Raw genomic sequence first — 25,019 nt, forward strand, 5'->3', positions numbered from 1 at the left:
GACAGGATGGAGGTAGAGTGAGATAGAAAGTGTGCGAGAAAGGGGAGTATCGTATGGCGTGAGAGAGAAGCACAGGCTCTGAGCAAAGCTGACTGGAATACGTCAGTAGAAAAAGGGAGAGTGGGAGGCCCCTTTGGAGGGATCCAGTGGAAGCTGCGCACTGAGTGGGCCTGGGACTACCCATGTATCATTGACGGTATCCTGGAGAGAGGAATAGCCCTTTACAATATGAACCTTTCACCCCCCATGACAAGATGAAACCAGTCAGGTGTAGATCGGGATGTGATGGGTTGGAGGCAGCGGGGTTCCCTGGGGGCCGACGGCTCACCCTCGCCTCGACCGGCGGGGACCTGGGTCGGGAGGCCTGAAGCGACCTTTTTAAATCGCTGCTTACCCAAACTGTCCCCCAGGGCGGCTTGCACTGGTTGCCTAGTGAACAGGTTGTCGGGTGAGGAGAAAAATGTGAGATCGAGTGGGTGCTGTCCCCCTTTATCTGGGGGCTGATCAATGTGCCTGGTGCCTGGGTACCACGGAGAGCGGGCCCCACTGTCCATCTGACTCTGAACTTCTCACTTGGCCCACACTGATGGCCATCCACCGGGCCTACTCCTCTTGTTGGTTGCCTGCTTGGTGTGTGGCTCCTTCTTCTCTGTGGGGTTTCCTGCTGCTTTCGAGATGGCGGCTGGCTCACCCCCTGTCACCGCTGGCGACTGAGAGCTACCTTGTTGATCCTGCCAGTAGCCTTCCGCATCAACGCAGAAACTGGAGGGCTGCTGTAACCCAAAATGCTTGCCCTCAGCTGAGTGGCACAGCTGGGGGCTGTCGCGGGAGGTTTTCAGGTCCCCCTACATTATGGATGGGGGGGGGTGATAACCACTCTCGTCCCCCCTTAGGCGGCGGGGTGCGGGACAGGCTCCGCAGGGCGGTGATGTCGGCCGGAGGGGTCACCTCCACCGGTCGCTGCTCCGCCCTGTCTGCAGCCTCCCCCCGCATCACCGCGGGATCCGGAGGGCTGCCGGATTCCCCAATGCTTGCTGGCGGCCGAGTGGCACGGGTTGGGGATGGATTGAGGACGTCTGCCCCCCCTCCATCCAGGAGGGGGGGAGGTGACAGCCACCCTCATCCACCTTAGGCGGCGGGGTGCGGGACAGGCTCCGCAGGGCGGTGATGTCGGCCGGAGGGGTCACCTCCACCGGTCGCTGCTACGCCCTGTCTGCAGCATCCCCCCGCATCACTGCAGGATCCGGAGGGCTGCCGGATTCCCCAATGCTTGCTGGCGGCCGAGTGGCATGGGTTGGGGATGGCTTGAGGATGTCTGCCCCCCCTCCATCCAGGAGCGGGGGAGGTGACAGCCACCCTCGTCCACCTTAGGCGGCGGGGTGCGGGACAGGCTCCGCAGGGCGGTGATGTCGGCCGGAGGGGTCACCTCCACCGCTCGCTGCTCCGCCCTATCTGCAGCCTCCCCCCGCATCACTGCAGGATCCGGAGGGCTGCCGGATTCCCCAATGCTTGCTGGCGGCCGAGTTGCACAGGTTGGGGATGGATTGAGGATGTCTGCCCCCCCTCCATCCAGGAGGGGGGGAGGTGACAGCCACCCTCGTCCACCTTAGGCGGCGGGGTGCGGGACAGGCTCTGCAGGGCGGCGATGTCGGCCGGAGGGGTCACCTCCACCAGTCGCTGCTCCGCCCTGTCTGCAGCCTCCTCCCGCATCACCGCAGGATCCGGAGGGCTGCCGGATTCCCCAATGCTTGCTGGCAACTGAGCGGCACGGGTCGGGGATGGATTGAGGATGTCTGACCCCCCTCCATCCAGGAGGGGGGGAGGTGACAGCCACCCTCATCCACCTTAGGCGGCGGGGTGCGGGACAGGCTCCGCAGGGCGGTGATGTCGGCCGGAGTTGTCACCTCCACCGGTCGCTGATCCACCCTGTCTGCAGCCACCCCCGCATCACCGCAGGATCCGGAGGGCTGCCGGATTCCCCAATGCTTGCTGGCGGCCCAGTGGCACGGGTTGGGGATGGATTGAGGATGTCTGCCCCCCCTCCATCCAGGAGGGGGGGAGGTGACAGCCACCCTCGTCCACCTTAGGCGGCGGGGTGCGGGACAGGCTCCGCAGGGCGGTGATGTCGGCCGGAGGGGTCACCTCCACCGCTCGCTGCTCCGCCCTGTCTGCAGCCTCCCCCTGCATCACCGCAGGATCCGGAGGGCTGCCGGATTCCCCAATGCTTGCTGGCGACTGAGCGGCATAGGTCGGGGATGGATTGAGCATGTCTGACCCCCCTCCATCCAGGAGGGGGGGAGGTGACAGCCACCCTCGTCCACCTTAGGCGGCGGGGTGCGGGACAGGCTCCGCAGGGCGGTGATGTCGGCCGGAGGGGTCACCTCCACCGCTCGCTGCTCCGCCTCCATCCAGGAGGGGGGGAGGTGACAGCCACCCTCTACCACCTTAGGCGGCGGGGTGCGGGACAGGCTCCGCAGGGCGGTGATGTCGGCTGGAGTGGTCACCTCCACCGGTTGCTGCTCCGCCCTGTCTGCAGCCTCCTCCCGCATCACCGCAGGATCCGGAGGGCTGCCGGATTCCCTAATGCTTGCTGGCGACTGAGCGGCACAGGTCGGGGATGGATTGAGGATGTCTGACCCCCCTCCATCCAGGAGGGGGGGGAGGTGACAGCCACCCTCGTCCACCTTAGGCGGCGGGGTGCGGGACAGGCTCCGCAGGGCGGTGATGTCGACCGGAGGGGTCACCTCCACCGGTCGCTGCTCCGCCCTGTCTGCAGCCTCCTCCCGCATCACCGCAGGATCCGGAGGGCTGCCGGATTCCCCAATGCTTGCTGGCGACTGAGCGGCACAGGTCGGGGATGGATTGAGGATGTCTGACCCCCCTCCATCCAGGAGGGGGGGAGGTGACAGCCACCCTCATCCACCTTAGGCGGCGGGGTGCGGGACAGGCTCTGCAGGGCGGTGATGTCGACCGGAGGGGTCACCTCCACCGGTCGCTGCTCCGCCCTGTCTGCAGCCTCCTCCCGCATCACCGCAGGATCCGGAGGGCTGCCGGATTCCCCAATGCTTGCTGGCAACTGAGCGGCACGGGTCGGGGATGGATTGAGGATGTCTGACCCCCCTCCATCCAGGAGGGGGGAGGTGACAGCCACCCTCGTCCACCTTAGGCAGCGGGGTGCGGGACAGGCTCCGCAGGGCGGTGATGTCGGCCGGAGTTTTCTCCTCCACCGGTCGCTGATCCACCGTGTCTGCAGCCACCCCCGCATCACCGCAGGATCCGGAGGGCTGCCGGATTCCCCAATGGTTGCTGGCGGATGAGCGGCACGGGTCGGGATGGATTGAGGATGTCTGCCCCCCTCTATCCAGGAGGGGGGGAGGTGACAGCCACCCTTGTCCTCCTTAGGCGGCGGGGTGCGGGACAGCCTCCGCAGGGCGGGGATGTCGGCCGGAGGCGTCACCTCCACCGGCTGCTCCTCCGCCCTGTCTGCAGCTTTCCCCCGCATCACCGCAGGATCCGGAGGGCTGCTGGATTCCCCAATGCTTGCTCGAGTCTGAGTGAGAGGTATGGTTGGGGGCTGTCGCGGGAGGTTGTCAGTTCCTAATCCATCTTGGAGGTGGGGTGATAACCACCCTCTTCCCCCCTTAGGCGGTGGGAGTGTGGGACAGGCTCTGCAGGGCGGTGATGGTGACTGCAGGGTTCTAAGGTTTGCTGCTTCCTTTACTTATTGGCCATGGTTGAACGTTATTGCTGTGCAAGGTTTTCGTAACCCCCTTCACCTTGGAGGTGGAGGGGGGGATCTGCTGTCATCATTTCTCACTTTGGTGTCAGGTTGAGATATTGGGCGCTGGTGGTTAGGTTTGTGTCGGCCTACTGATGATGTGTTGTCACTATTGAAATTCTCTATAAGAGAGTAACTATAAGATCAGACATTTGCTGCACGTGTGAAGCTGAGAAACTAGAGGAGCCTGAGCTACTATCTCTGATATTATGACCGAGTGCCACGAAATCAGTCAATATTTGGCTGACTGCGGGGGTGGGCGTATGGGGCGTCCTGTACCCATGCACCCGAAGCTTCTTGCTGGCCGGCGGCGCGAGCAGTGTCCCGTCCTGGGGACTTGGCCAGGGACAATCGGTTCGGCACGAGGGCCAGCGCCTCCGCCGGCCGGGTGGGTCAGCGGAGGCGCCTCTCCCCTGGTCCTCCCGTCCCCGGTGGCTGGTCCCTCCCTGGGCTTAATACCCGGCTGGAGCCCCCGCTCTCCGGGCTTAATAATCGGGGGCTGGCGGCGCGAGCAGTGTCCCGTCCCGGGGACTTGGCCGGGGACAGTCGGTTCGGCGCGAGGGCCAGCGCCTCCGCCGGCCGGGTGGGTCAGCGGAGGCGCCTCTCCCCTGGTCCTCCCGTCCCCGGTGGCTGGTTCCTCCCTGGGCTTAATAACCGTCCGGAGCCCCCGCTCTCCGGGCTTAATAATCGGGGGCCGGCGGCGCGAGCAGTGTCCCGTCCCAGGGACTTGGCCGGGGACAGTCGGTTCGGCGCGAGGGCCAGCGCCTCCGCCGGCCGGGTGGGTCAGCGGAGGCGCCTCTCCCCTGGTCCTCCCGTCCCCGGTGGCTGGTCCCTCCCTGGGCTTAATACCCGGCAAGAGCCCCCACTCTCCATACTTAATAATCGGGGGCCGGCGGCGCGAGCAGTGTCCCGTCCTGGGGACTTGGCCAGGGACAATCGGTTCGGCGCGAGGGCCAGCGCCTCCGCCGGCAGGGTGGGTCAGCGAAGGCGCCTCTCCCCTGGTCCTCCCGTCCCCGGTGGCTGGTCCCTCCCTGGGCTTAATACCCGGCCGGAGCCCCCGCTCTCCATGCTTAATAGTCGGGGGCCGGTGGCGCGAGCAGTGTCCCGTCCCAGGGACTTGGCCGGGGACAATCGGTTCGGCACGAGGGCCAGCGCCTCCGCCGGCCGGGTGGGTCAGCGGAGGCGCCTCTCCCCTGGTACTCCCGTCCCCGGTGGCTGGTCCCTCCCTGGGCTTAATACCCGGCTGGAGCCCCCGCTCTCCGGGCTTAATAATCGGGGGCCGGCGGCGCGAGCAGTGTCCCGTCCCGGGGACTTGGCCAGGGACAATCGGTTCGGCGCGAGGGCCAGCGCCTCCGCCGGCCAGGTGGGTCAGCGGAGGCGCCTCTCCCCTGGTCCTCCCGTCCCCCGGTGGCTGGTCCCTCCCTGGGCTTAATACCCGGCTGGAGCCCCCGCTCTCCATGCTTAATAGTCGGGGGCCGGCGGCGCGAGCAGTGTCCCGTCCCGGGGACTTGGCCGGGGACAATCGGTTCGGCACGAGGGCCAGCGCCTCCGCCGGCCGGGTGGGTCAGCGGAGGCGCCTCTCCCCTGGTCCTCCCGTCCCCGGTGGCTGGTCCCTCCCTGGGCTTAATACCCGGCCGGAGCCCCCGCTCTCCGGGCTTAATAATCGGGGGCCGGCGGCGCGAGCAGTGTCCCGTCCCGGGGACTTGGCCGGGGACAATCGGTTCGGCACGAGGGCCAGCGCCTTCGCCGGCCAGGTGGGTCGGCGGAGGCGCCTCTCCCCTGGTCCTCCCGTCCCAGGTGGCTGGTCCCTCCCTGGGCTTAATACTCGGCCGGAGCCCCCGCTCCCCGGGCTTAATAGTCGGGGGCCGGCTGCCCCTTCCCCAGGGCTGAACAGCCGGGGAACACCCGCCGTCCGGCGGGTCAATGGCGGAATGCAGATACTAGACAGTCCCAGCTTGTGGATTTTTTCCCATTTTGGGGGGGGAGGGGGATTATTGGGGGGAAGGTTTTTATTTCTCCCCCCACTCCCATGGGCTGGACACACCTGCTGCCGGCCCATGGTTTTTAGGGGGTTTTTTTGTGTTTTTTTGGGGGGGCTTTTTTCTCTACGCAGGCGCTGCAGCGTCAGCGGATGGGGATTCTTGGCATTCCCGACGCCGCCACAATTATTTTTCCCGTGCTGGTTTTTTTTCTGGAGGGGGGGGGGGTTTGTTTGTTTGTGGTTTTTCTTTTGTTTTGGAATTTGTTTAGGGGGGGGGGGTTTGGGAGGGGGAGAAGGGGGGGTGCTTTGTACTTGTTTATTTTTTGGGGGGGTCTGTTTGTTTTTGGGTGTGTTGTTTTTCTTTAGTTTTTTTGGGTGTGTTTTTTTGTTTTGGGGGGGGGGGGGGTCTTGTTCTTGCCCCAGGCACTGCAGTGGCAGATGGGGATAATGGACAAACCCCACTGCCGGACAAGGTATTTTTCCAGTACTTTTTATTTTGGGGGGTCTTTTTTTTGGGTGGGGTGCTTTTTTTTGTGGGGTGGTCTTGTTCTTGCCCTAAGCCCTGCAGTAGCGGATGGGGATATTGGACAAACCCCGCTGCCGGCCAATGTATTTTTCCCGTACTGTTTATTTTGGGGGGTCTGTTTGTTTTTTGGGTGTTTTTGTGTGTGTTGTTTTTCTTTTTTTTTTGGGGGGAGGGGCTTTGGTTTTCTTTATTTTGGGGGGTCTGCTTGTTTTGGGTGTTTTGGGGTGTGTTGTTTTTCTTTTATTTCAGGGGTTTTTTTTTTTTTTTTGGGGGGGTCTTGTTCTTGCCCCAGGCACTGCAGTGGCAGATGGGGATACTGGACAAACCCCACTGCCGGACAAGCTATTTTTCCAGTACTGTTTATTGGGGGGGGGGGGGTTTGTGGGGGGGGGGGTCTTGTTCTTGCCCCATGCACTGCAGTGGCGGATGGGGATACTGGACAAACCCCGCTGCCGGCCAAGGTATTTTTGCCGTACTGTTTATTTTGGGGAGTCCTTTTTGTGGTTTGAAATGTTTTTTTATTTTTGTGTGTGTTTTTATTAGGGGGGAGGTTCGTTTTGGTTTTGCGTGTGTTTTTTTTTTTTTTTACCCCTTGTGCTGCAGCAGTGGATGGGGATATTGGACAACCCAGCTGCACTTTATTTTATTTTTTTTAAACTGGGCACGGTCAAAGCACACAGCATCACACACTCCCAGAAGTCCTTGGTTTGTCTCCCACCCCCAGAAGTTCACCATTATATAACTCTCACTCCCAGAAGTCCTCGGTCTGTTTTCCACTCCCGGAAGTCCCTGGCTTGTTTCCTTAAGACAATGAACGCGGATGGGGCAGACAGTAAAACGGATGGCAGTGATGAAGACTATCTCCCCGACTCATCTGAGTTGAGCAGTTCAAATGACAGCAGCGCGGAAGAGACATCTTTTCACAGGAGACAGGCGCTGGAAGAAGCCGAGGCTTCCTCCACAGACGGCGGCCTGAACCGACGGACACATCACGGCGTGTCAGTCCAGGTTCTTACCCAAAAAGGGGATGGTTCCAGAACATATAACAAGAAGAAAAACTTCTGCCTATGGTGTGAGAGGCCATATTCCAAAATTGCGAGGCACGTGGAAGCCGTCCACCGCAGTGAGCCAGAGGTAGCAAGGGCACTGAGCTTTGAGAAGAACTCCAGGGAAAGGTCAGTGCAGCTGGACCTAATTCGCCACCGGGGGAACTTTGCACATAATATCGGTGTTCTCCGCGAGGGCAGCGGTGTCCTACTACCTTGCAAGCAGCCGGCCAAAGCAGCAGCTCCCCAAGATTTCATGCACTGCGCACACTGCCAAGGTCTGTTCTCCAGGCGACACCTGTGGCGACATGTGAAGAGGTGCCCTCTTCGTAAAAGGGGTGGCCACCCCAAACCTGGTAGTACTCGGGTCCAGTCCCTGTGCACTTACGCCACACCCATTCGGCCAGGTGTTGGCACCGGCCTGTGGAAGTTGTTGAGCCAAATGAATTATGATGATGTGGTACCTGTGATCAAGGGGGACAGCTGCATCATGCAGTTCGGGCAGCACCTCTACAACCAACTGGGGTCTGATGTCGGCAAGCACGAGAGTACATCCGCCAGAAGCTCCGGGAGGTGGGTCGTCTCCTGCTGCATGCAATGAAGGTCACTCCATTGCGGAGCATGGAAGATTTCATCTGCCCACCCAACTTTTTCCATGTGGTGCATGCCGTCAGGAGCCTGGCTGGCTACGATGACAAGACCAACACATATAGTGTCCCCTCGCTGTCCCTGAAGGTGGGCCACAGCTTGCAAAAGATTTCCGCCATGGTTGAGTGCCAGGCGCTGATGGAGGGCAGTGCCCTGACAGTGGAGAGCGCACGGAGCTTCAGGAAACTGTACGAGGCGAGGTGGAGTGAGCTCATCTCAACTGCTGCCCTTAAGACCCTACGAGAGATAAAATGGAATGCCCCACTCCTCCTACCCTTCACTGACGACGTGAAGCGATTGAACCTGTACCTCCTTGACCGGCAGCGGGAGTACATGGATGGGTTATCTGCCCACCCTTCTGCAAAGCAGTGGTCAATGCTGGTCAAGGTCACCCTCACACAGTTGATCCTCTTCAACCGCAGGAGGGAAGGTGAGGTGTCCAAGATGCGGCTATCCTCATTTGAATCACGGCACACAGCTGACCTGCAGGGTGACGTGGCTTAGGCCCTCTCGGAGATGGAGAAGGCTCTCTGTCACCACTTCACCCGTATTGAGATACATGGTAAAAGAGGCAGGAAGGTTCCCGTCCTGTTATCCCCATGCATGCAGAACGCCATGGAGATCCTGACCGAGAAGAGGGCAGAGTGTGGTGTCACCCCTGAAAATTCTCCTTAGGCGGCGGGGTGCGGGACAGGCTCCGCAGGGCGGGGATGTCGGCCGGAGGCGTCACCTCCACCGGCTGCTCCTCCGCCCTGTCTGCAGCTTTCCCCCGCATCACCGCAGGATCCGGAGGGCTGCTGGATTCCCCAATGCTTGCTCGAGTCTGAGTGAGAGGTATGGTTGGGGGCTGTCGCGGGAGGTTGTCAGTTCCTAATCCATCTTGGAGGTGGGGTGATAACCACCCTCGTCCCCCCTTAGGCGGTGGGAGTGTGGGACAGGCTCTGCAGGGCGGTGATGGTGACTGCAGGGTTCTAAGGTTTGCTGGTTCCTTTACTTATTGGCCATGGTTGAACGTTATTGCTGTGCAAGGTTTTCGTAACCCCCTTCACCTTGGAGGTGGAGGGGGGGATCTGCTGTCATCATTTCTCACTTTGGTGTCAGGTTGAGATATTGGGCGCTGGTGGTTAGGTTTGTGTCGGCCTACTGATGATGTGTTGTCACTATTGAAATTCTCTATAAGAGAGTAACTATAAGATCAGACATTTGCTGCACGTGTAAAGCTGAGAAACTAGAGGAGCCTGAGCTACTATCTCTGATATTATGACCGAGTGCCACGAAATCAGTCAATATTTGGCTGACTGCGGGGGTGGGCGTATGGGGCGTCCTGTACCCACGCACCCAAAGCTTCTTGCTGGCCGGCGGCGCGAGCAGTGTCCCGTCCTGGGGACTTGGCCGGGGACAATCGGTTCGGCACGAGGGACAGCGCCTCCGCCGGCCGGGTGGGTCAGCGGAGGCGCCTCTCCCCTGGTCCTCCCGTCCCCGGTGGCTGGTCCCTCCCTGGGCTTAATACCCGGCCGGAGCCCCCGCTCTCCGGGCTTAATAATCGGGGGCCGGCGGCGCGAGCAGTGTCCCGTCCCGGGGACTTGGCCGGGGACAGTCGGTTCGGCGCGAGGGCCAGCGCCTCCGCCGGCCGGGTGGGTCAGCGGAGGCGCCTCTTCCCTGGTCCTCCCGTCCCCGGTGGCTGGTTCCTCCCTGGGCTTAATAACCGTCCGGAGCCCCCGCTCTCCGGGCTTAATAATCGGGGGCCGGCGGCGCGAGCAGTGTCCCGTCCCGGGGACTTGGCCGGGGACAGTCGGTTCGGCGCGAGGGCCAGCGCCTCCGCCGGCCGGGTGGGTCAGCGGAGGCGCCTCTTCCCTGGTCCTCCCGTCCCCGGTGGCTGGTTCCTCCCTGGGCTTAATAACCGTCCGGAGCCCCCGCTCTCCGGGCTTAATAATCGGGGGCCGGCGGCGCGAGCAGTGTCCCGTCCCAGGGACTTGGCCGGGGACAGTCGGTTCGGCGCGAGGGCCAGCGCCTCCGCCGGCCGGGTGGGTCAGCGGAGGCGCCTCTCCCCTGGTCCTCCCGTCCCCGGTGGCTGGTCCCTCCCTGGGCTTAATACCCGGCCGGAGCCCCCGCTCTCCATGCTTAATAGTCGGGGGCCGGTGGCGCGAGCAGTGTCCTGTCCCGGGGACTTGGCCGGGGACAATCGGTTCGGCACGAGGGCCAGCGCCTCCGCCGGCCGGGTGGGTCAGCGGAGGCGCCTCTCCCCTGGTACTCCCGTCCCCGGTGGCTGGTCCCTCCCTGGTCTTAATACCCGGCCGGAGCCCCCGCTCTCCGGGCTTAATAATCGGGGGCCGGCGGCGCGAGCAGTGTCCCGTCCCGGGGACTTGGCCGGGGACAATCGGTTCGGCGCGAGGGCCAGCGCCTCCGCCAGCCAGGTGGGTCAGCGGAGGCGCCTCTCCCCTTGTCCTCCCGTCCCCGGTGGCTGGTCCCTCCCTGGGCTTAATACCCGGCCGGAGCCCCCGCTCTCCATGCTTAATAGTCGGGGGCCGGCGGCGCGAGCAGTGTCCCGTCCCGGGGACTTGGCCGGGGACAATCGGTTCGGCACGAGGGCCAGCGCCTCCGCCGGCCGGGTGGGTCAGCGGAGGCGCCTCTCCCCTGGTCCTCCCGTCCCCGGTGGCTGGTCCCTCCCTGGGCTTAATACCCGGCCGGAGCCCCCGCTCTCCGGGCTTAATAATCGGGGGCCGGCGGCGCGAGCAGTGTCCCGTCCCGGGGACTTGGCCGGGGACAATCGGTTCGGCACGAGGGCCAGCGCCTTCGCCGGCCAGGTGGGTCGGCGGAGGCGCCTCTCCCCTGGTCCTCCCGTCCCAGGTGGCTGGTCCCTCCCTGGGCTTAATACTCGGCCAGAGCCCCCGCTCCCCGGGCTTAATAGTCGGGGGCCGGCTGCCCCTTCCCCAGGGCTGAACAGCCGGGGAACACCCGCCGTCCGGCGGGTCAATGGCGGAATGCAGATACTAGACAGCCCCAGCTTGTGGATTTTTTCCCATTTTGGGGGGGGAGGGGGATTATTGGGGGGAAGGTTTTTATTTCTCCCCCCCACTCCCATGGGCTGGACACACCTGCTGCCGGCCCATGGTTTTTAGGGGGGTTTTTTTGTGTGGTTTTTTTGGGGGGGCTTTTTTCTCTACGCAGGCGCTGCAGCGTCAGCGGATGGGGATTCTTGGCATTCCCGACGCTGCCACAATTATTTTTCCCATGCTGGTTTTTTTTCTGGAGGGGGGGGGTTTGTTTGTTTGTAGTTTTTCTTTTGTTTTGGAATTTGTTTAGGGGGGGTTTGGGAGGGGGAGAAGGGGGGGTGCTTTGTACTTGTTTATTTTTTGGGGGGGTCTGTTTGTTTTTGGGTGTGTTGTTTTTCTTTAGTTTTTTTGGGTGTGTTTTTTTTTTTTTGGGGGGGGGGTCTTGTTCTTGCCTCAGGCACTGCAGTGGCAGATGGGGATAATGGACAAACCCCACTGCCGGACAAGGTATTTTTCCAGTACTTTTTATTTTGGGGGGTCTTTTTTTTGGGTGGGGTGCTTTTTTTTGTGGGGTGGTCTTGTTCTTGCCCCAAGCACTGCAGTAGCGGATGGGGATATTGGACAAACCCCGCTGCCGGCCAATGTATTTTTCCCGTACTGTTTATTTTGGGGGGTCTGTTTGTTTTTTGGGTGTTTTTGTGTGTGTTGTTTATCTTTTCTTTTTTTGGGGGGGGGCTTTGGTTTTCTTTATTTTGGGGGGTCTGCTTGTTTTGGGTGTTTTGGGGTGTGTTGTTTTTCTTTTATTTCAGGGTTGTTGTTTTTTTTTTTGGGGGGGGGGTCTTGTTCTTGCCCCAGGCACTGCAGTGGCAGATGGGGATACTGGACAAACCCCACTGCCGGACAAGGTATTTTTCCAGTACTGTTTATTGGGGGGGGGGGGTTGTTTTTTGTTTTTGTTTTTGTGGGGGTGGGGGGGTCTTGTTCTTGCCCCATGCACTGCAGTGGCGGATGGGGATACTGGACAAACCCCGCTGCCGGCCAAGGTATTTTTCCCGTACTGTTTATTTTGGGGAGTCCTTTTTGTGGTTTGAAATTTTTTTTATTTTTGTGTGTGTTTTTATTAGGGGGGAGGTTCGTTTTGGTTTTGCGTGTGTTTTTTTTTTTTTTTTTTTTTACCCCTTGTGCTGCAGCAGTGGATGGGGATATTGGACAACCCAGCTGCACTTTATTTTATTTTTTTTAAACTGGGCAGGGTCAAAGCACACAGCATCACACACTCCCAGAAGTCCTTGGTTTGTCTCCCACCCCCAGAAGTTCACCATTATATATCTCTCACTCCCAGAAGTCCTCGGTCTGTTTTCCACTCCCGGAAGTCCCTGGCTTGTTTCCTTAAGACAATGAACGCGGATGGGGCAGACAGTAAAACGGATGGCAGTGATGAAGACTATCTCCCCGACTCATCTGAGTTGAGCAGTTCAAATGACAGCAGCGCGGAAGAGACATCTTTTCACAGGAGACAGGCGCTGGAAGAAGCCGAGGATTCCTCCACAGACGGCGGCCTGAACCGACGGACACATCACGGCGTGTCAGTCCAGGTTCTTACCCAAAAAGGGGATGGTTCCAGAACATATAACAAGAAGAAAAACTTCTGCCTATGGTGTGAGAGGCCATATTCCAAAATTGCGAGGCACGTGGAAGCCGTCCACCGCAGTGAGCCAGAGGTAGCAAGGGCACTGAGCTTTGAGAAGAACTCCAGGGAAAGGTCAGTGCAGCTGGACCTAATTCGCCACCGGAGGGACTTTGCACATAATATCGGTGTTCTCCGCGAGGGCAGCGGTGTCCTACTACCTTGCAAGCAGCCGGCCAAAGCAGCAGCTCCCCAAGATTTCATACACTGCGCACACTGCCAAGGTCTGTTCTCCAGGCGAGACCTGTGGCAACATGTGAAGAGGTGCCCTCTTCGTAAAAGGGGTGGCCACCCCAAACCTGGTAGTACTCGGGTCCAGTCCCTGTGCACTTACGCCACACCCATTCCGCCAGGTGTTGGCACCGGCCTGTGGAAGTTGTTGAGCCAAATGAATTATGATGATGTGGTACCTGTGATCAAGGGGGACAGCTGCATCATGCAGTTCGGGCAGCACCTCTACAACCAACTGGGGTCTGATGTCGGCAAGCACGAGTACATCCGCCTGAAGCTCCGGGAGGTTGGTCGTCTCCTGCTGCATGCAATGAAGGTCACTCCATTGCGGAGCATGGAAGATTTCATCTGCCCACCCAACTTTTTCCATGTTGTGCATGCCGTCAGGAGCCTGGCTGGCTACGATGACAAGACCAACACATATAGGGTCCCCTCGCTGTCCCTGAAGGTGGGCCACAGCTTGCAAAAGATTTCCGCCATGGTTGAGTGCCAGGCGCTGATGGAGGGCAGTGCCCTGACAGTGGAGAGCGCACGGAGCTTCAGGAAACTGTACGAGGCGAGGTGGAGTGAGCTCATCTCAACTGCTGCCCTGAAGACCCTACGAGAGATAAAATGGAATGCCCCACTCCTCCTACCCTTCACTGACGACGTGAAGCGATTGAACCTGTACCTCCTTGACCGGCAGCGGGAGTACATGGATGGGTTATCTGCCCACCCTTCTGCAAAGCAGTGGTCAATCCTGGTCAAGGTCACCCTCACACAGTTGATCCTCTTCAACCGCAGGAGGGAAGGTGAGGTGTCCAAGATGCGGCTATCCTCATTTGAATCACGGCACACAGCTGACCTGCAGGGTGACGTGGCTTAGGCCCTCTCGGAGATGGAGAAGGCTCTCTGTCACCACTTCACCCGTATTGAGATACCTGGTAAAAGAGGCAGGAAGGTTCCCGTCCTGTTATCCCCATGCATGCAGAACGCCATGGAGATCCTGACCGAGAAGAGGGCAGAGTGTGGTGTCACCCCTGAAAATTTCTACATGTTTGCCAGGCCAGCCGCCTTATCACACTTCAGGGGATCCGACTGCATTTGTCTCTATGCCCGGGAGTGTGGGGCCAAGCATCCCGAAGCTCTGTCCTCCACCCGCCTCCGGAAGCATGTAGCCACCCTTTCCAGGGTCCTCAACCTAAGCGACACCGAGATGGACCAGCTAGCCGATTTCCTCGGACATGACATACGGGTGCATCGACAGTATTACCGTCTTCCAGAAGGTATCCTGCAGCTGGCCAAGTTAAGCAAGCTCTTTGTGGCCCTGGAGCAAGGGAGAATGGCTGAGTTCAGAGGCCGCAGTCTGGAGGAGATCTCCATTGATCCAGATGGTAAGTATCACTGGACAAGTGTCTCCAGGGACTGACACTGTAAGTGGGCTGGTGTGACGGGGTTTACTGTCTTTCTCTATTTCCAGAACCAATCCAGGTGGCAAGTGACGACTCTGGGGATGAGCCAGAGAGGCAAGCCAGTGAGGTGACAGTGGTGCACACCGAGAAAGAAGCAAACAGTGTGGCAGTGGAGGGAGCCATTCCTAAAGGTGGGTGCAACCTTCCATGCTGGTGAGGGGGGGGGGGTTGGTGGGGGGGTGGCCTTGGCTGGTGATGGCTTTGCAGGGTGACTGACCTTTCGTCTCCCACAAAGGTGACAGCGGAGGTGCTAAGAGAAAACCATGGACCCCAGCGGAAGTCAGAGCCGTTGAAAGACACATGATGCGGTTCATCCACTCCTACAAGGTTCCGGGCAAGAAGGATTGTGATGCGTGCCTACGGGCTGAAACCCAAGCACTGAAGGCTCGGAACTGGCTTTCAATTAAATTCTACATAAAGAACAGAATAACTGCGATAATGAGAAAGAACATGAACTAACTAAATAAATAAATAATAAATAAGTAAACAAACACATGCATCCATACACAAATAAATAAATAAATGAATAAATAAAGCAATACATAATAAAATGTGGGTGCCATTGCACCCGTTGGCCAGCTGGGGGGAGGGTGTCACACATAAATTGATCCATATATTATGTCCCCATGGTCCCCTCCCAGGCCACGCATGCCCGCACCCTCTGTCCCCTTGCACAGGCTACAGGCTGGGCCCTTCCAGGGGTAAGGGAAATGGTATCCCCGTGAGGGATGTTCCATACATGGGTCCCGATGAGGTCACAAAAACAAGTGTGTGTGTGTGTGTGTGTGTGTGTGTGTGTGTGTGTGTGTGTGTGTGTGTGTATGTGTATTATCACATAACCATGTCCAGGGACTCTGTGTCTTGTGCAGCAGAATATGTATCTTCTCCAGAGGAATCCATTCCAAGTACTCAGGAATGTAATATTTTGTCTCAGGGGAGGGGTGAGACTTCCCTGGCAAGAGGGGTGCAACTCATGATTGAGGCCATTAGGGATGTGTTACACATTACTGACAAACCACATAAACAGGTAGAGGAGGCTTACTTTACAGACAATAAGAAAGCCTCCCTGACCTTCCCTGCGTCTAAAGAATTGAACGCATTTGAAAAATCCTGGGAAAATCCAGGGAAAAAATTCCAGATTCCAAAGAGGGTTCTTGTGGCTTTTCCTTTCCCTGAGGATGATAGGAAAAAGTGGGAAAACCCACCTATAGTAGATGCTTCTGTATCTAGACTGTCTAAAAATGTGGTTTTACCTGTCCCTGGGTCTACCTCTTTGAAAGAACCAGCAGACCGCAAGATTGAAACTACGTTAAAATCCATATACACTGCTTCAGAAGTGGCGTTAAGGCCCACTATTGCCTGTGCATGGATTTCTAAAGCCATAGTAAAGTGGTCAGGCACATTACTAAAGGACTTAGATTCTATGGATAGAAGTGAAATTGAATTGTTTTTACGTAACATACAGGATTCTGCGGGTTTCATGGTGTAGGCCATGAAGGACCTGGGTCATCTGAATGCAAGGACATCTTCCATGGCTGTCTCAGCCCGCAGGGGACTCTGGCTATGCCAATGGTCGGCAGTCGCGGAATCCAGGAGAAGTATGGAGAACCTACCCTTCATGGCAACCGCTGGTAAGTCAACCTTGCTTCCCTCAGTCACTCAGATGACAAAGAAACCCTTTTCTACATCCACAACGCAGTCCTTTCGGCCCGCAAAGGTTAGAAAGTCCAAACCTCCTACCACTTTCTTCAAATGTGGTTGAATAAAATCCAAAAAACCTGCACCTGCAGGTTCCAAGGAACAGAAGTCTGCCTCTGTGTCCTCAAAATCCTCAGCATGACGGTGGACCTCTCTGCCTGGTGAATGGGCAGGTGGGAGCGAGACTCAGACATTTCAGTCATGTCTGGGTGTCATCTGGCCTGGATCCCTGGCTACAGGATATTGTGTCCCAGGGGTACAGACTGGAGTTTCAAGAGCTCCCACCTCACAGATTCTTCAAATCAGGGTGCCAGTTTTGCTGACAGAAAGGGCTATCCTTCAGGAAGTCATTCAAAAGTTGGAGAGGTCAGATCTCATAGTCCCAGTTCCACCTCATCTGATAAACATGGGTTATTATTCAAATCTATTTGTCGTACCGAAACCGGATGGTTCGGTCAGGCCAATTTTGAACCTGAAGTCGTTAAACCCTTATCTAAGGGAATACAAGTTCAAAATGGAGTCTCTGGGGTAAATTTACTAAGATTCGTAATTTCCGAAAAAAGGTCAAAGTTCAATCACGAATGACATCGACAGTGTAAAACTGCAACTTTTTGAATTGATTACGATGGATTTACTAAGCTGTCGTATTCGGGTTTTTCTTTTCTTCCGATGTCGATGTCATTCGTTTTTTTTTACCTATTTTTACGGCAGTGATTAGCAAAACACTGCCGTTTTTTTTTACAATCAATCTCGGCCGGATCTGTGTGATCCGTGCTGGGGTTCTTATTTTTTTTTTTTTTTAATTAAACAATGTAAAATCCCAAAAAAAAATGCGTGGGGTCCCCCCTCCTAAGCATAACCAGCCTCGGGCTCTTTGAGCCGATCCTGGTTGCAGAAATATGGGGAAAAAAATGACAGGGGTTCCCCCATATTTAAGCAACCAGCATCGGGCTCTGCGCCTGGTCCTGGTCCCAAAAATACGGGGGACAAAAAGAGTAGGGGTCCCCCGTATTTTTAAAACCAGCACCGGGCTCCACTAGCTGGACAGATAATGCCACAGCCGGGGGTCACTTTGATATAGTGCCCTGCGGCCGTGGCATCAAAAATCCAACTAGTCACCCCTGGCCGGGGTACCCTGGGGGAGTGGGGACCCCTTCAATCAAGGGGTCCCCCCCCCCAGCCACCCAAGGGCCAGGGGTGAAGCCCGAGGCTGTCCCCCCCATCCAATGGGCTGCGGATGGGAGGGCTGATAGCCTTTGTTGTAAAATTATAGATATTGTTTTTAGTAGCAGTACTACAAGTCCCAGCAAGCCTCCCCCGCATGCTGGTACTTGGAGAACCACAAGTACCAGCATGCGGCGGAAAAATGGGCCCGATGGTACCTGTAGTACTACCACTAAAAAAATACCCAAAAAAAGACAAGACACACACACCGTGAAAGTATAATTTTATTACTTACATACACACATACATACATACTTACCTATGGCCCCACGCAGGTCGGTCCTCTTGTCCAGTAGAATCCAAGGGTACCTGTTGAATAAATTCTACTCACGAGATCCAGGGGTCCAGGCTCCTCGGCAAATCCAGGGTTAATCCACGTACTTGCCAAAAATAAAAAAACGGTGTCCCGACCACGAACTGAAAGGGGACCCATGTTTGCACATGGGTCACCTTTCCCCGAATGCAAGAAACCCACTTTGCCTTCTGGCTAAGTGGGTTTCTTCAGCCAATCAGGGAGCGCCACGTTGTAGCACTCTCCTGATCAGCTGTGTGCTCCTGTCTTCACTGACAGGCAGCACACGGCAGTGTTACAATGTAGCGCCTATGCGCTCCATTGTAACCAATGCTGGGAACTTTCTGCCCTGCGGTTGACCTAAAGTGACGTCACCGCTGAGCAGAAAGTTCCCATCATTGGTTACAATGTAGCGCATAGGCGCTACATTGTAACACTGCCGTGTGCTGCCTGTCAGTGAAGACAGGAGCACACAGCTGATCAGGAGAGTGCTACAACGTGGCGCTCCCTGATTGGCTGAAGAAACCCACTTAGCCAGAAGGCAAAGTGGGTTTCTTGCATTCGGGGAAAGGTGACCCATGTGCAAACATGGGTCCCCTTTCAGTTCGTGGTCGGGACACCGTTTTTGTATTTTTGGCAAGTACGTGGATTAACCCTGGATTTGCCGAGGAGCCTGGACCCCTGGATCTCGTGAGTATAATTTATTCAACAGGTACCCTTGGATTCTACTGGACAAGAGGACCGACCTGCGTGGGGCCATAGGTAAGTATGTATGTATGTATGTGTGTATGTAAGTAATAAAATTATACTTTCACGGTGTGTGTGTCTTGTCTTTTTTTGGGTATTTTTTTAGTGGTAGTACTACAGGTACCAGCGGGCCCGTTTTTCCGCCGCATGCTGGTACTTGTGGTTCTCCAAGTACCAGCATGCGGGGGAGGCTTGCTGGGACTTGTAGTACTGCTACTAAAAACAATATCTTTTATTTTACAACAAAGGCTATCAGCCCTCCCATCCGCAGCCCATTGGATGGGGGGGGACAGCCTTGGGCTTCACCCCTGGCCCTTGGGTGGCTGGGGGGGGGGGGACCCCTTGATTGAAGGGGTCCCCACTCCCCCAGGGTACCCCGGCCAGGGGTGACTAGTTGGATTTTTGATGCCACGGCCGCAGGGCGCTGTATCAAAGTGACCCCCGGCTGTGGCATTATCTGTCCAGCTAGTGGAGCCCGGTGCTGGTTTTAAAAATACGGGGGACCCCTACTCTTTTTGTCCCCCGTATTTTTGGGACCAGGACCAGGCGCAGAGCCCGATGCTGGTTGCTTAAATATGGGGGAACCCCTGTCATTTTTTTTCCCATATTTCTGCAACCAGGATCGGCTCAAAGAGCCCGAGGCTGGTTATGCTTAGGAGGGGGGACCCCACGCAATTTTTTTAGCAAAAATAAGCACTTTCACACCCCTTCCCACTGATATACATGCACGGATCTCATGGATCCCTGCATGCATCTCAAATCACGGATAAAAAAAGCAGGTCTGTTTTTTTTTAGGACTTTTTTACGAGTTGTAATTTTTCACGGCAGTGTTTTGTGTTTTTTTGCTTTGCACTTCTTAGTAAATGACCGAGATTCATACTTAAACAGCCGCGTTTTGACCGATGGTGTATTCATTCGTAATTTTTTACCTGAACTAGCAAAAAATTACGAATGCCCTCATCACTGCCGTGATTAGTGTTTAGTAAATGACCGAGATTTACCGAGATGACACTTTGATGAAAAAACGGCATCTCGGTCAAAATCGGGAGCTTAGTAAATATACCCCTCTGAGAGCAGTGATCTCAGGTCTGGAGGAGGGAGAGTTTCTGGTATCTCTAGATATCAAAGATGCGTACCTCCACATTACGATTTGGCTGCCACACCAGGCTTATCTCAGATTTGCGCTGTTGGACTGTCACTATCAGTTCCAGGCACTGCCATTCTGCCTCGCCACAGCACAGCTAGTGTTCACCAAGGTAATGGCAGGGAGAGGTTGTTGCAGTCCATTGCTCTCACGACTCGACTGCTCAGGGAACACGGATGGATCCTGATTCTTCCAAAGTCACATTTGGAGCCGACAAGGAGATTGTCTTTCCTAGGGATGATCCTCGACACAGAAGTGCAAAGGGTATTTCTACCAGTGAAAAAAGTGTTGGTGATACAAACAATGGTCCGGGATGTCTTCAGACCTGCCCGGGTATCGGTACATCAGTGCATTCGCCTTCTGGGGAAGATGGTTGCCTCCTACGAGGCTCTGCAGTACGGAAGACTTCATGTTCGGTCCTTCCAACTGAATCTCCTGGACAAGTGGTCGGGATCTCACCTGCACATGCACCAGAGTATACGTCAGTCACCAAAAGCCAGGATTTCACTCCTGTGGTGGCTACAGCTGCCTCACCTTCTCGAGGGATGCAGGTTCGGGATTCAGAACTGGATCCTTCTAACCACGGATGCAAGTCTCAGAGGTTGAGGTGCAATCACCCAAGGGGAAACCTTCCAAGGAAGGTGGTCAAATCTGGAATCCATTCTTCTGATAAACATCCTGGAACTAAGAGCCATGTACAACAGTCTTCTACAAGCGGCACACCTTCTACAAGATCAGGCCATTCAAGTACAGTCGGACAATGTAACGATAGTGGCCTACATAAATGGACATGGCGGAACGAAGAGCAGAGCTGCAATGTCAGAGGTGACAAGAATCCTCCTCTGAGCAGAAAAGCACGCGGTGGCACTGTCAGCAATCTTCATTCCGGGAGTGGACAACTGGGAAACAGACTTCCTCAGAAGACACGATCTCCATCCAGGAGAGTGGGGTCACCATCTGGAGGTGTTCACGGAAGTAACAAGTCTTTGGTGTGTACCTCAAATAGACAGGATGGTTTTCCGTCTCAACAAGAAGCTTCGGAGGTACTGTTCCAGGTCGAGCGTCCCACAAGCAGTTGCAGTGGATGCCCTGGTAACTCCATGGGTGTTCAAGTCAGTGTACGTGTTCCCTCCACCTCCACTCATACCAAAGATTCTAATACTCATAAAGAGAACAAGAGTTCAGGCAATCCTCATTGCTCCAGACTGGCCAAGAAGGGATTGGTACGCGGATCTTCTAGAGTTACTGCTGGAAGATCCGAGGCCTCTTCCTCTTCGAGAGAACCTTCTGCAACAGGGGCCGTTCACTTATCAAGACGTACCATGGCTACGTTTGACGGCATGGAGGTTGAACGCCAGATCTTAGCTCAGAAGGGCATTCCGAACAAGGTTATTTCTACCCTGATACAGGCTCGGAAAGGAATAACATCTAAACATTTTCATCACATTTGGAAAAAGTATGTGTCTTGGTGTGAATCCAAGAAGTTTCCTGCGGTGGAGTTTCAACTTGGGTGGTTTCTCCTCTTCCTGCAAGCAGATGTTGATATGGGCCTGCGTATGGGATCCATTAAAGTCCAGATTTCGGCCTTGTCCATTTTCTTCCAGAAACAACTGGCTTCCCTTCCTGAGGTTCAGACTTTCTTGAAAGGGGTTCTGCACATCCAGCCTCCCTTTGTGCCTCCTACGGCACCCTGGGATCTAAACGTGGTTTTGCAGTTCCTACAATCGAATTGGTTCAAGCCTCTACAGAAGGTTGAAGTCAAGTTTCTCACGTGGAAGTCTGTCACATTGTTGGCCTTAGCTTCTTCCAGGCGTGTGCCTGAATTGGGGGCTTTGTCCTGCAAGAGCCCCTACTTCATTTTTCATGAAGATAGAGCTGAGCTCAGGATATGTCAGCAGTTTCTTCCAAAGGTTGTGCCGGCTTTTCACTTTTCATATCAACCAACCTATTGTGGTGCCAGTGACTACTGACTCCTCAATTCCCTCAAAGATTTATGTAAAGAGAACTTCTCGTCACAGAAAATTGGACTCTCTGTTTGTCCTGTATGATCCCAAGAAACTTGGGTGTCCTGCTTCTAAGCAGACGATTTCTTGCTGGAATCAGGTTCACTATCCAGCATGCGTAATCTACGGGAGAATTGCTGTGTCCAAAATCTATTAAGGCCCACTCTACTCATAAGGTGGGTTCTTCCTGGGCGGCTGCATCTCGGCTTTACAACTTTGCAGAGCGGCTACTTGGTCTGGGTCGAACACGTTTGCTAAGTTCTACAAGTTCGATACTTTGGCCACTGAGGACCTTAAGTTTGGTCAATCTGTTTTGCAGGAGCCTCCACGCTCTCCCTCCCATTCTGGGAGCTTTGGTACATCCCCATGGTACTAATATGGACCCCAGCATCCTTTAGGACACAAGAGAAAATAGGATTTTAATTACCTACCAGTAAATCCTTTTCTTGTAGTCCGTAGAGCAGGTATTCCCAACCACGGTCCTCAAGGCACACTAACAATGCAGATTTTAGTGATATCCAGGCTTCAGCACAGGTGACTTAATTAGTAACTCAGTTATTTTGATTTAACCATCTGTGCTGCAGCCTGGATATCACTAAAACGTGCACTGTTGGTGTGCCTTGAGGACCGTGGTTGGGAATGCCTGCCGTAGAGGATGCTTGGCGCTCGCCCAGCGCTTCGTTATCCTGCTGTGGTTATTTCAGTACTGCTTTGTTCTTGGTTTAGTACTGTTTTTACTTGGTTCAGTATTGTTGTTCAGCTGTTGCTGAGTTTGCAAGCTGGTTAGCTTGGTTTGCCTTGTATGTGTGAGCTGGTGTGAATCACGCCGCTATCTGTGTAAATTCCTTCTCTCGAAGTTGTCCGTCTCCTCGGGCACAGTTTCTAGACTGAGTCTGATAGGAGGGGAATAGAGGGAAGTGCCAGCCCACACTATCAAAGTCTTAAAGTGCCCATGGCTCCTGGTGGACCCATCTATACCCCATGGTACTGATATGGACCCCAGCATCTTCTACGGACTACGAGAAAAGGATTTACTGGTAGGTAATTAAAATCCTATTTATATATGTGTATTAATGTACAGGTATATATTTATATAAACAGTTTCTTATATAGTGCAGCAAATTCCATTGCAATGTAATATAATCTGAGCGGGCCCCAGAGATATCACTGTACTGGGCCCCAAGATTTCTGTTGCCGGCCCTGTTGATGAGCGGCTACTCCATTTACCCACTACCCTTTCTGTGGAGTAATTTTTCCTTAAATTTCCCCTGAACCTCCCTCAAGTATCACTGGTTGTCCTTGAGTTCTAAGTTTCTATCATGTCCCCTATTTCCCTTCTCTGCTCCAACTATACATATTATTGTAGCATATATTATCTTTTTAGTCTTTCTGGGTAAGTTTTGTGATGTAGGCCATGCACCATTTTAGTTGCCCTTCTTTTTATGCTCTCTCATGTATTTATATCCTTCTGGTGATATTCCAGATGAGGCCGTACCAATGACCTATACAGTGGCATTATTACTAGTATTTTTTCTGCTACTGTTCCCTCTTCCTATGCAACCAAGCATCAGACTTGACTTTTTCTTTCTTTGTTACATTGCTTACCTGTCTTGAAGTCACTTGAAATGAGTCATAAATCCCTTTCCTCCTCAGTAGTTTCCATAATTTCCATTGATACTATTTTAGCCTTTGGGCGTTTGAGACCCAAGTGCATGGTTTTGCATTTTGTAGCATTAAAGTGTAGTATTCATGTTCTTGACCATTCCTCAAGTCTACCTAGATCATCAATCATTTTACCCCTTCCCTTTGTGTCTACCATGTTGCATATTTTTGTGTTATCTGCAAATAGGTATACTTTCCTTCAATACTGTCACCAAAAAAGATATTAAAGAGCACTGTAAGTACAGATCCCAGGGATAATCCACTAGTTACATTTCCTTCCATAGAATGCAGTCTATTTACTATCCCCATACCAGCTGTTGCTGACAGCGCACTTGTAAACATTCTTCTTTTTTGTTACATTTTGGTTTCACAAGTACAGCACGTTTAAGTAGGAGAAATTCATATTGGTCATACTTAGATGATTCTAACTCTGGAAGTTCTATGCCTGTTAGATCTGATATGTATAAAGATTTCTATAAATTGGAAGACCTGCTTAAAGCAGACTTGAGACACTGGTTGGACAGTACCAACCTCCAACAATATATTGATAAGAAAATGATACCCAGGGGTCTTCATTTATTCACGACCTCCATAGTCCAAGGAAGTGATGAATACCAAAGACAATGTGATCATCTATTAGATGAGTGTTCTCTTTCATTAATTAAATTGATTGGGAAATATCTGTGCGTCCAGGGTGACCACTCTTGAAAAAGAGATTGATGAGTTAAAAAACAAACGGAGAAGTATATTGATGAGTAGAGTTTTAAGAACAAAGATAAAATGGTTAATGAAAAGGTTTTAAAGTATGAACAGAATCTTATGGATTTGAAATTAAGAAAATTCAGATGTGATTTATCTGGTTATGAGAGTAACAGTGCGAACATATAGACAGAAAGATAGACAATTAAACATCTGTTAGAAATGAAAGGGCTCTCAATAAACAGAATAAGAGAGAATATAGGAAAACAGTTTACAATAGAGAAGAAATACCTACTCCAGTGCAAAGAGATTTTACCCATCCAAATAGATATGATGCCATCAGACATCATGATGATGATACTAATTCCACCACTAATATTAAGAAAGATCGAAATCATCAAGATCGAGTTTGGAACTATAGGAAAGAAAAATATAATTGTACAGATAGACAAGAGAAAATTGAATCAAGGGGGGATTTTTTAGGGGCCCGTCCGAAAAACCCATGACCATTAGAACAGTTATCTAGAAAGCGCACATCACAAATCTTGGAAACATAACATTCCGAAAGCACAACTAATGCGCTTGAGAGGTAATTGTTCAAACCTTGACACTTTTTCACAACAGGCGAATGATTTGATGGCAGTGGCAAACGCAGGATTTTCATGGGGGGGGGTTTCCGTACGTGTGTGTGTGTGTGTGTGTGTGTGTGTGTGTTTGTAATTGAGCAGCCAGCACACTGCACAAGCTGTGTGTGTATATATATATATATATATATATATACATATACACATACACACACACACACACACACACACAGAACATCTGTACATAGACATACACACACTGTACACAGCATACATGCGTACACACACAGTTTACATGCACACATCATATACGCACACAGTATACATACTAACACAGTATACATGCAAACATACATAGTATGCATGCACACAGCATACACACACGCACACACTGTACATACATACATACATACATACATGCACACAGCATACATATACACACACACACTATACATGCACACAGCATACATACATACACACTATGCATGCACACAACATACATACATACACATTATACATGCACACAGCACACACACACACACACACACACACACACATACACAGTATACATGCATACAGCATATATACATACACACACCATATACATGCACACAACATACATACA

At 54.0% G+C, this 25,019-nt stretch overlaps 1 long non-coding RNA gene across 1 annotated transcript in view; it reads left to right on the forward strand.

The window, feature by feature from the left end:
• The window catches only part of LOC134929078 (uncharacterized), a 34,756-nt gene extending 19,997 nt beyond the window's left edge, over window positions 1–14,759 (forward strand). Inside the window, exons 2-3 of the long non-coding RNA XR_010178261.1 lie at window positions 14,350–14,472; window positions 14,577–14,759. This is a non-coding gene — a long non-coding RNA (uncharacterized LOC134929078). The remainder of the gene's footprint in view (window positions 1–14,349; window positions 14,473–14,576) is intronic.
• The last annotated feature ends 10,260 nt before the right edge of the window (window positions 14,760–25,019 follow it).

This window comes from Pseudophryne corroboree, chromosome 5 (genome assembly GCF_028390025.1).
Source record: "Pseudophryne corroboree isolate aPseCor3 chromosome 5, aPseCor3.hap2, whole genome shotgun sequence".
Lineage (NCBI taxonomy): Eukaryota > Metazoa > Chordata > Amphibia > Anura > Myobatrachidae > Pseudophryne > Pseudophryne corroboree.